Below are 11,169 nucleotides of genomic sequence, written 5' to 3'. Positions count from 1 at the left end.
TTTAATTGTTAGCATCTTGTCGCTAACAATTGGGCTCCTCTCGCGCTTTCTTATTCGTCGGATACTGGCGAGTCAGTGACTCTGGCTCCCGTGACACCGTCATCGTCATCCGTCATCCGTCATCGTCGCGTCCGACGTCGAAGCGCGTCCACCTGAGCCCGGTCGCCCCAGTCGGCCCGCAATACCCGTCCGAGTACCAGAGTGCCGTGTCCGCGACCGGCTATCCATGAATTTAGTGCCGATTACTCTTGTCTCCATTATTATTTGACGCGCTGTAGTGTTAAATTACTTTGACCAGTGATAACTCGTAACTGATAAGTGATCCAGATCAATGAAATAAGGTACGTCCTGAATTATCCATATTTAACGGGGGAAAAATTTAAGGGGACATTCCCCAAAATTGTGATGCACTGGAAAAAAAAACACATTGGATCTAGAGTCCAGAGTCTTAAAAACATTGACAAGAAAAAATACTCTTGATTCAATCAGATTTTTGCTTCAATCAAAAGGAAATCCGCTCAAATTGGTTTGGTTCTTGATCTCAGCTTAAATATAATTGAATCAAGAGTATTTTTTCTTCTCGATGTTTTTAAGAGTCTTGACTCTAGATCCAATTTGTTTTTTTTCTCCAGTGAGGGCATTTCCAATTAATAGTGGTACTGTGGCAACATTTGGGTTAGTAGCCTAATTTTTTGGGGTACTACCACGATTAATTGGAAAATCCCGTATCATCCAACAACCCCTACCTCTTTTTTCCGCGTTTTCAATTTTTGTTGCTGTGATAAGGTGGGTGGTTAAAATGATCATGATTGAAATGATCCTCCTTTGAATAGTATCTTATCGAATCGAATCTGTTATCGCCAATAGGGAATTCGCATTTATAAATTATTACTGATTTTAATTTTCTTGTCTCCTTGTTTGCACGGGGGTTGAAACCACCCCAAAACTTCCTCGGGACTTGTGTGTATATTTTTAGCCTTATTTACCCTTTTTCCATTCAAAAATAAACAAATATATTCATAAATTGTAGCACAGGATTTTGTTTAAAAACCCTCCGTTTTCGCTCTTTGGTCAATCTTGGTGGGTGAGATTAAAATTGTCCCATTCTACAGGATAGGAACAACCCTTGTTATCACTGGGATTCGGGTATTTTATCTTTGACCACCCTAAAACGTCTCATGGTATTTTAATCATTATTTTGATCTTCATTTCCGTATGTTCCTTGTCGCCAAAAGCAAACAAGAATATAATAATTATTGAGGCACACGAAAAATGTTAAATTTAGTGCTCAGCATCCGCTCAGACTCATGCATTCGCACCATTAAAATTTTTATTTACTTTGAAGTTTGGTAAACTTGGGAAGTGGCTAGAAAAAATTTGCTTGTTGAATTTTTATTTAATTGACATGTCTCAAGAGACCCCTTGTGATTTCTCATTAACTTTTTTGAATACAAAATTTAGAAAAATAATTTATTAGTTTCGTCTTTAACTTCGTGTTTGTTCTATAAGACCCATTCTGTTTTTACACTTCCAAGCTTCATTAGACAATTGAGTGGCAGTTACGCCTTTCTATGCCGAATCAGATTAAAATATAAACCAAGTTAATACGAGTATGTTTATCAATGACTGAGTTTTCGGCTTCTTCCGCACAAAGTTAAGTGTGTGAATACGTTCAGGGACATTTTTTAAAAAACAATCTAGGTAACAACAGTCTCGAGCAGGGCTAATCTCAAAGTATTGAATGTAAACAATGGAATGCCAGCACTAAATATTTATTTCCGCAACGTCATTTTAAACTTTTTTCTTATGTCATAAAGATCCGTGTAAATTTACTAGGCTCAGGGAGCACTGAGGTTAAAATTCGCCAAACAATTAATTTTGTAAATAACTTTTTTTTTGTTTGAGGAGGGTGCGGGGTGGAGTGGGGGAGGGCAATGATCTAGAAGAATCTTGGGCGGACAATATTTTGTACTTATCTTTTTTAAGTCCTCTGAGATGTTGTTTGGAATTGAGGGTCATATTACACGTAAGACCAGATTCTCCCTCAAAATGCAGGCCCTGCCACCCTGTGAAAATTTGGTTTGTGCTAGTTTAGCAAATTGGAAAAAAGCTAAACCAACTTGTAATTTAGTGAGAAACTGTGGTATATTGTTTACATATTTCAATATAAATCTTAATATTTAATTTGAAAAATAGAATGAAATTGTGAATCAACCACTGTACTAATTGCGAGGGGCGTTGGTTCATTTGAAAGGTGTTGTTCTCAATGCTTCGGGAAAACTATAAATTATTTTCTGGGGTTCGTCCCCGATTTTTAAATCCCTAAAAACTCATAAATTGGATGAGGGGAAGTGGGGTTTTTTTTTTTTTTTTGTTTTTCGGAAAAGTTTTGTTGCTACGCATCTTACTTTACCGTTTGCTGCCTTTTTATCAGCTGTTTTCATTCAACAATCATCATTAAGTGAGGTTACTTCCAACACTCAACTGCCATCAACTTACATTTTTCTTTTCCCGCGTTTTTTTTTTTTTTTTTTTTTTTTACGGTTTTTCATGATTGGTTCCATCTTTTTCCTATTGCCAATTTTTCCTCCTTAAGTCAATAACCTCCACGTTTTTTTTCTCATTTCCGATCAGAACTTTTCACGCTGTTTCTTTTCAATGTGTATAAATATGTTTATTATTAATTTCCATTTTCATTTCATCCTTTTTCTTCTGATTTATTTTTTTTAATTTAAAAATTGAACTTTTCAGTTAAGATTTTGTTAAAATAATAATAATTTTTACTAATTTTAATTTTAAATTTAACAGTTGTTATGAGTGAAATTTTCAATGACCGAGGCGGTCGTCCTCCAAAACGTGGTCGCGTTTTCCAGAATTCTTTGCATGTTCGTTTAGTGAAGCAAGAACTTAACTCTGTTATTAGTATAGAAAATCAAAGTTTCATTTCTTCATTTCGGAAGTATAAAATTGATGATCAGAACTTTGATGAAAATTTTGTTACCAAATTTTCAGTCGGTTCAATGAATATAATTTGTCATCATTGTGATGCTCGCCATTTTTAGGGTGAAATGTCCAATGGTCATTTTAATAACTGCTGCCAAAATGGCTTAATTTCTTTACCGAGTATTCGGACAAATACCGATTTGAAATCATTATTTTTATATTCTCCAAATTTCATAAAGCATATCAGAAATTAAAATAGTGCTGTTGCTTTTGCCTCTTTCTCTGCAAATCGAATTGATATTCCGGGTGATGGACCTTATTGCTTTAAAGTTCAAGGATCCATATATAGGTAAGTTTATTACCGGAACCAGAATGCAGACTGAACATGGAAAAAACGAAGAAGAAAAAGCGGAAAAATTAGATGAAGTTAAAACAGGAGCAGAAAAAGAAGAAGAACCAGAAGGAACAGCTACTGAAGAAGAAAAAGAAGAAGCAAAAAAAGAAAAGACAAAAGGAGGAAAGAAGAAGAGCAAAGTTGTAGGAAATATAGGAAGAAAAGCAGGACAGAAATGGCAAAAGAAGAATCAACAATTTAATCGAAAAAAAAGCAAAGTATTTAAAAAATAAAAAAAGATCTTCTTTAAAATTAGTTTGAAAACAAATGTAAAACCGAAAAAATAATTTTGTATGAAGATTAAAACAAAATTTTAGTTTAAAGTTTACTAAATAAAATTACAATTTTTGAAAACATTTGTTATATTTATTCTCTCAAAAAAATAATTAGACCCGATTCAAAAACAAAACAGAAAATTAAATGAAAATAAATAAAAAAAAAAAAAAAAAAAACATGTGAAAGTGAAAAGTGTACAGGAAAAATAAGGGGCTGCGAAGCAGCCCCATAAGCCCCTAGTATTCAAATAAAGACACTTCTATTTTTGAATACTCAATATACGAATGTCAAGAGATTGAAAAACGCGGAAACTAACTTCCTAAAAGTGCTCGGGATTGGAGGAATAATCTGGCTCTATATAATTCTCAATTTTTAAAGTTTTTATAGGGAGACTTCTAGAAAATATAAATACATCGCATCAATGCCATCCTCTTCAAGAAAACTTTAAAGTCGGCGAATGAAAAAATAAAAACCTGTCCCCTCCCTCTTCTTTAAAACCTCTACGGCCAATCAGTTTCAGTCCTTTACGAAATACCGTCAAATTACCCGTATGTACGTCACCTTTTCGTACTCTGTCTATGATATTTCATTTTCATATTCATAGATTGATGTTTTTTTCACTCATTGTCAGCTGGAATGTATGTGTGTTTCGAATTTCCCCTTCGGTTCTTTTAGTTTTATTAAGTTTTGATTTGCTTCTTCATCTTCCCTTACTTTTGTAATGGAACCCAATGTTGACCTTTTTCTTGAAGGCATCGTCCCGTTTTCCTCCCAATACACCTAACCTTGCACAAAAATGTCACGGTACTCAAAGCGTTAAATATATTTGTCGATGGTAGGATTTAAACAGGAAAATAATTATTTAGAAAAAACATGTATCGGTTTTTTTTTTTTTTTTTTTTTTTTTTTTTTTTTTTTTTTTTTTCTTTCGGTAAGTCAAGCGGTTAGAAATCCTAAGTGTGTTCTTTGGGTGAATATAGGAACGGTTAATATCCAAAACGCGGAATTGTTTTACCGGGAGGAGGAAAATGCAACAACCTTGAACTCGATAAATTCAAGGCTGCCGAACGGAAGTGAAATATGCAGAATAGTGCATCTGTTAAAAGAAATAGTAGGGTGCGGAACAAAGAGGGGGAAGGGGGAGGTAGAACATATTTTTAAGTCACATTAATGGCCCGAGTTTGTAAGCATTGTATAATGTTTTGCGACGCATGATAAATACTGGAAAACATGGTGCTTTACTTCGTCTTGTCTTTTTGCACGGTCTTCCTTTTCCCTCCGAGGAATTTTCCGGGATAATTTCAACAAAAATGTTCTAATATGATTTGAAAATAAGGTTCCAAAACATGGCATGTCAAAAATGTTTAGTCTCACAACACTAGCTCAAATTTTTTAAGACTTTAATTAGTAATGACCCAAAACTCATGATTTTGTGTTCCTAATGTATGTTGACATCACGAAAATTGCATCTAAAATTTTCAAGCACTGATCTCTATAACTGCGAATAATTATAATCCTCTTCTTTGTGTGTGCTTGATAAATTTATGCGAGCTTGGTGAGATGTATTATTCATAGTTCCCTAGATTTAAACAATGGCAACTGTTAAATTACGGTTTTTAAAAGTTCAAATATAGTAATTCATATACTTCAAGCGTCAAGAAAAGAAGAAAAAAACTCTAAAAAATTAAAAGTGTGATGATGCGTTGAAAACTCAGCCGATAAAGAGGAAGCTTTATCTCAAATTTAATTGTTAATGCGATCATGAAATGGTGCTCAAACATTTATCCTTGGAATGACCATTGTCTGGCATCAGTATACCTCGAGAGTTGGATTGCTGTGGCAATGATTTCACTGCACATTCAATGATCCGCGGGGATATGAACGTTTAATCTCGGCGTATATTGAAAAAAATTCAATTCGCCGTAATTGTGAAATTGCTATTGATAGTGTACCAAATGAGATAATTTTGTCAAACTAAAAAAGAGAGCCCAATTACTCATCATAATGATATTCATATATGGCTCCACTTTAGACGAAATTCGAAAAAATCGCTCATTAATCCTGCGGATGTTTTGTTCAATTACATATTGTGTATGGAAAGAGAGCCAACTGTCTAATCTCCCAACCGAGAATGTAGTCATTAGTTCGTAGTGCATTTTGATAACTGGATCTACATGGCTGTGAGAAAAACCCTCTTTTTCCCTCAAAAAATCTGGGAAGCGCTCTCGTTGAGGAGATGACAAGAGTATTATCTACGTGATAATTTTTTTTTTTTTTAAAAAAAAAAAAAAACAAAAACAATAATGTGGCGCACTGCGCATTAATCGCCCATGAATGAAATCGGTTTTTTTAAAACATTTTTGACCCCACTATACTCTGATTGTGAGAGGAAATAGAAGTAAAAAAAAAAAAAAAAAAAAAAAAAAAAAAAAATTAGAATGTAAGGTCGATGAACTTCTAAGAATCGGCTCTGCACTGATTTTTGATTGCGATATTCCACACTGAGTTTCACTTTCCCTCCAATTTGTTGAGGGGAGAAGCACGTACGTGTTTTTTTCATGGTTCACTCTCGAAATCCACCAGGTCATTTTCATTGGTGTTGCGGATATCAACAGGTAAAAATTTCTGGACGAGCTAGCATTCATTAAATTTTTGAAGGTGGCTTTAGGAAGTGATCGTTTAAGGCTGCAAAAGCGTTCTCTGGGGGCTAAGCTGCCTAAGTTCCCGGGTTTTACCTTACCATGCGTACAATCTACGGGTGTGTTCAATATCGAGTAGTCCCAGTATCACGGACAAGGACTAACATTTGCACGACTTGAGCTGATTATTATCGCCGAAATGTAACGCAACATCCACTGCGATAAGGAAAGTTGGGCGTCATATCATCGCAGACCATTCAGGAACGAAAACGCTATGATTTCAAGAAACAATGAGTTGTATATTCCCTGACAGCTGGAAGAATAATTGTAGACGTAGATCCGATTTATCCGTTAAGATTATCCGCTTGGGTCATTGACTTTAGGACTACAACTGAACGTTACAAAAAGATACTCATACGATCAGACCATTGTTCTAAATCAAAAATCATTTTTTTAATTTTACTACCTAGGAGTGGATTATTATTATTAAGAACACATTCAGCGCATCACCGGTACACTGGCACTGTCGCCGGTACGTGATTCCAATGTGAAACAATGAAACATCGTAACGGGATTGATACAGATTGGCGCATGAAGAGCATATCTGTCTAATGAGGTTTGAATTCTGTGAATGATATGAAGAAGTAGAGAAACAAATGGACTGCATTTTGCAATTTGGAACTATAAATTCTGGCCCGGTGTAAAAACAACGTATGTGCCATTAATTTCCCTATGCACATAAGTGTTTTTTCAGATGAGCCAGAATTTATAGGTCCAAATTGCAAAATGATATCCAAATGAAGAACGATGAGGATCGAATTTAACAGACAGTACGAACAGCAAGCTATTCGAAAACAGTCATTCTGCTGCTTGTTTGGACTGAACCAATGAATGATGTGTGATTCCGCTAGTGAATATCGTTCACTTAAACCTCGCCTTCAATTTCACCGCATAGGCAATTAACATTCATGGGAGCTGGGGGATATATTCAACATTTACGAAGTGTCACTCCATATGTTTCAATTGAACCGAAAAACGATGGTGTCAAACCGTTGGTAGGTATCACCCATGTGAAAACCTTCTTCGGTTTTCTGCGTGGGCAACGAACACCCCGCAGATTGCAAATAGTTTTCTGTTCAATAAACACAACTTCATCTTGTTCCATAAACTTTGCAAAACGAATAGACCATGTGTAAACCATTGATAGACATCGGCCACATTAGTTTGCCCTCAGTTTTACCACATAGGCGTCAAACACTCCTTGGCAGCGCAAATATCCATTTGTAAAACGTTCATTTATACCGCTCCGTAGGCTTTCATTAAAGCCATAAACGATGTTGTGAACCCATCAGAATATTATTTGATTTCGTGTTTTACTTATTACCTTTTCTCGGGTATCATGCATATTTCTCTGAAATTAATCCGTCTATTCTAAATCTAAAGATAATATTTTTTCACTAAAATGAGGTAAACCGCAATCTAAGAAGTATCCTCTTGCATAAATTACAAATTAATAAAGTTGAGTAGGTAGCTTTTACTTTGTCGGAACCGTCGCCACGGATAAATTTTTCTACGAATTAACAAGTCAGTTCAATCGTTGATACCAAGTACAACGAACATTATTTTAGAAACACTCAAGTGAAAATTATTGAGTTGATCAAATGCGGCTACTAAAATCTAAACCCGTTGACAAGATCGTTGTTAACCGAATACAACGAGAGAACTTGTTAATTTCCTTCTTCAACTTTACATTTTATGTCCAGTAAGCAAGGAGAAGAAAAGTACTGTATGTACCTAAAATAAAAATGTACTTATACTACAGAATTCACTGGTAAAAATTGGCAGTAGAATCTGTGTTCCAAAATATCATACATCTACAGCCGGCTGTAAGATTTCCAATAGCTTCTATAGCCGTCTACACAATTTCTTATAGCCTTTTATAGCCGATGGCGACTAAGCAACAGTCAGGCGATAAAGTGTATGCTAAGCGTTACTAATTACGAATGCTAGGACTTAGTGAGTTTTTGGAATACTGCTCTCTTTTTGGGCCGTAGTATCTTGATTTATTTTGCGAGGAAAGCTCCGTACTTTTGATGGATGCCTGCCACTACTAATATATTAAAGCGCCTTCAGTTTCGTATGATACTGTGCAATACCTCTGGTGTAAAATGGTTGCCTTAAGCGCTGTGGCACGCTGCGGCGCGGCAGGCGGGCAGCCAGCGCGAAACGCGCATTGGCGCCTACAAACCTAACAGGGATACCTCACCCATTGCGCAATGCGTGAAGTATCCCTCTTAGGTTTGTAGACGCCAGTGCGTCGCCGCTCCGCTTTGTGTTAGGCTCTAATACTCAATCTGGCGGAGTCAGCGTTATTCAACTCATGATTTTGAAATTTTTGCACATCCTGTATGGATTATTCTCATTTTAATTGATGAGAAAAAATATGTAATAAAGGAAAATATAATGTGTGTTTTGTAAATATTAAGGTGCGGTTCCGTATCAAACTTAATGATTTCCAAAGCAGCCAAAACAGCCAGGCGATAAAGTGTAAAGCCCGGCGATAGGAACTATAGCCCGGCTGCATAATTTTTTATCGCTTCGTATAGCCCGGCCGTATGATTTTCTCCGCATTCTACAGCCAGCTATATGGTTTTCTGTGGCTTTCTTCAGCCGGCTATAAGAATTCCTATGGTATTTTGAAATGCAGCTCTTATCGCCAAGTTTTACCAGGGTTGACAATGACCATTAGAATAATTAAGGTGATGAAAAGAACCAAGATGTTGTGGTTAAAAACAATTTAATTCCTAAAGTACTTCTCAGCTTACGCCATCATCAGAGCTTTTATAAAACTTTAAACAAAAACATGATCACAGTTTGAAGTTTTTAACGATATTTTACATCACGGATATATTTATGATGGTGTCAAAATTCAATGATGTCTAAATTAAGTTGGCTCATTTTGCTAAATTCGGTAATTTGGAAACTGGCCTCTCGACAGTCATTTTCGGTCTTGTTACGAGTTGTAATAATTCTGGAAAGAGACGGTCTCATTGGCTCTCTAATTAGGTGGTAACGTGAGTCGAGGTACTGATTGTCCGCCCTCTTTGTTAATCCCTAACCAGCTGTCGGCGTTTTTTGTTGTTAATTTCAAGTTCGCCACGCCTCAAACCGTGCTAAGACACTTGAATATTAATGGCCAAGGAAACATTTCTGTATTTATCTGGACACTAGACTGGCATCAATTCCGAAGTATTAGGGTTACGTTTGGGTAAATCCGTCAAATTATAAGATTTTTAAGGGGTGAATTTTGAAGTCCCAAAAATATGACTTAATTTCCATGTCGATATATTTAGAATTCGTCATTTAGAAAAAAAAACCGCACTAAAATTTAAGGGAAATTATGTTCATTTTAGCTAGTTACCCACATAGGTGATTAATTCTGGCTGAAACTCTTATAACCTCCTAGGACCCGGAGTTGTCACAATTTTCATGGTGCTTCGGCCCCGAGGTTATTTTAACTTTTTGCATTTTCACTTTTCCTAGTGCCAAAAATAAAAATATAATACTAATTTCCCCTTCGCAACATAAAATAAAACAACAGAGCTCGCCTATAAGCTATTCAATAGGGGTCATTTTAAAGCTCTGGCAGCTCAAATCAGAACTTGAAATGGTGGGTCGATTTTCCATCGGGTCTACTAAAAAAATGGCAAGACGTTTTGTCCCCAGGACTTAGGAGGAAAAACAATTTTTAAACCATCTCTCAACGCTTTTTTGACATTATTTTACCATTTCTTCTTAAATTACGTCCATCACTACAGCTTTCGTAAAGAAACTACGCGAATTTCGATTTTCCCGATAACGAGAGCCTTGTCCCCTTTCAGAAAGCGCATTCGTCTTGACAATCGGCCGAAGTTGTAACCTTGCCACTCATTGTGTCCATATTGATGGCTCAACTGAAGGAAACTTCTCTGCAGTTGGTTGGAATCCGTCCGGTTTCACACGTTATCGGCAAACAAATAACTCAATCAACCACAACATTGCAAATCGGGAGTTCGCACTGTTTGGCGCGTCTGCGCTGCCCGCATGTCGCTAAAATGCAGCTCTCCACTCTGCAAATAATTCTGCGTGGCCTACGGTCGCAAACGCAAGAATTTCGTAGTAACCAACCATCACTTGAACGATTGTCAGATGGGAGGAAGGGAAGCCATGCAGATTTTTGACTTGCCAATTTAGTGTAGCACTCAAATCGTCACCTTCCCGCCAAAAAATCACAGACGCCATGCAACATTTCAAAATTTCCGCCCCGATTTTATTTTTCAACAGAGAAATTTTTGGTTAAAACTGTTTAAAAATTTCACCGAATGTTATCGGCAGCACAAAGATAATTCCTTGAATTATTCGGACAGCTTCGTTGAAAAAATTGTCCGTAAAAAATAAAACGGTGGCGGAAATTTTAAACGTTGCATGGCGCTTGTGATACTTTGGACGGAAGGTGACGAAATGGCCTTTGGTGACGGTTACAACGCAATAGTTTCGCAGTAATTTCACACAATTAATCACTTAAGCCATGAATTATTCATAATCATCTGGTCACATGCACCTAAGGTGAAGATTTTTTGAATATTAATAGTATCATCTCACTAATAATTTCTCATTGAAGCCTATTGAAACGGAACTTTAGGGAAAATATAGCAGAATTTAAATTAGAGGTTCCGAATCGGATGAAAATTAGCTTTCTAGTGAACCATTCCCTATTGTTCTTAAAAATTGAAGAGCTTCAATCCATCCACGAAAAAGACAAATATGGGTTCCTCTTTTAGGCAGCTCTGGGTAAAATTTCCAAATTTCTAACTCTCGAAATTTTTGGTTTTGAATAGCACTTAAAACTAAATTTGGATATCTTCACGAAATATTCTG

At 36.2% G+C, this 11,169-nt stretch overlaps 1 protein-coding gene across 1 annotated transcript in view; it reads left to right on the top strand.

Moving 5' to 3' along the window:
* Positions 1-8: 8 nt before the first annotated feature.
* Positions 9-11,169, top strand: part of Nha1 (Na[+]/H[+] hydrogen antiporter 1) — a 40,518-nt gene continuing 29,357 nt past the window's right edge. The window contains exon 1 of the mRNA XM_019052218.2: positions 9-341. The gene's annotated coding sequence lies outside the window, so the exon portion shown is untranslated. The remainder of the gene's footprint in view (positions 342-11,169) is intronic.

Source organism: Bemisia tabaci, chromosome 5 (genome assembly GCF_918797505.1).
Source record: "Bemisia tabaci chromosome 5, PGI_BMITA_v3".
Taxonomy (NCBI): domain Eukaryota; kingdom Metazoa; phylum Arthropoda; class Insecta; order Hemiptera; family Aleyrodidae; genus Bemisia; species Bemisia tabaci.
This window is presented reverse-complemented; position numbering and strand designations above follow the sequence as displayed.